This window comes from Vombatus ursinus, unplaced genomic scaffold (assembly GCF_900497805.2).
Source record: "Vombatus ursinus unplaced genomic scaffold, bare-nosed wombat genome assembly UNPS02014210.1, whole genome shotgun sequence".
Classification (NCBI taxonomy): Eukaryota; Metazoa; Chordata; class Mammalia; order Diprotodontia; family Vombatidae; genus Vombatus; species Vombatus ursinus.
The window spans coordinates 186,121-186,677 of record NW_020953988.1 but is presented as its reverse complement, the minus strand read 5'-3'; the positions used below and the strand labels follow the sequence as shown (position 1 = coordinate 186,677).

General features: G+C 82.4%; 2 protein-coding genes across 2 annotated transcripts in view; one reads left to right on the top strand and one right to left on the bottom strand.

Annotated features, from left to right (window-relative positions):
• LOC114041928 (zinc finger protein 345-like) overlaps positions 1–372 on the bottom strand; it is a 23,671-nt gene extending 23,299 nt beyond the window's left edge. Inside the window, exon 1 of the mRNA XM_027860611.1 lies at positions 307–372. The gene's annotated coding sequence lies outside the window, so the exon portion shown is untranslated. The remainder of the gene's footprint in view (positions 1–306) is intronic.
• Positions 1–557, top strand: part of LOC114041925 (vomeronasal type-2 receptor 26-like) — a 200,930-nt gene that overhangs the window by 125,806 nt on the left and 74,567 nt on the right.

Below are 557 nucleotides of genomic sequence, written 5' to 3'. Positions count from 1 at the left end.
GGGGGGGGGGGGGGGGGGGGGGGGGGGGGGGGGGGGGGGGGGGGGGTCCAGGTTAAAGTTCACGAAGGTCGAAGAGGAGCCCAGGCCAGGCTGGGGCGCGGGGCAGGGAAGAGAAAGGGCAGAAGAGGGGGAGGGGAGGGAGGCCCGCGCAAGCGCGCTGGGGCCGGTGGGGGAGGGGAAGGAGCCGGGCCCGGCCGCCCCTCCAGCGCCTGACCCGGGCCCGACCCGGGCCCGGGCCCCGCGGCACCGGTACCTGCGGCGCCCCCCCCCCCGCCGCGCCAGCGCGGCCCCGCTCCCAGGACTCACCAGCCGAGCGGCGGCGCCTCAGGCCCGGGCAGAGCGAGCTCCTCCGCCGACGGCTACAGGCAGCTGCCGCGCCAAGCACCGCGAGAGCGGGATCGGGCGCGGGAGCGCGCGCGGGCTCGGACGCGGGAGCGCGCGCCCCAGCCGGGCCACGCCCCCTAGCGCTCCGCGAGCCCAGCCGAGCCGCGGGAGCGCGGGGCCCCGCCCCTCCGCACGCGGCGGGGGGGGCGGGGGGCACACAGCCCTCCCCCCCC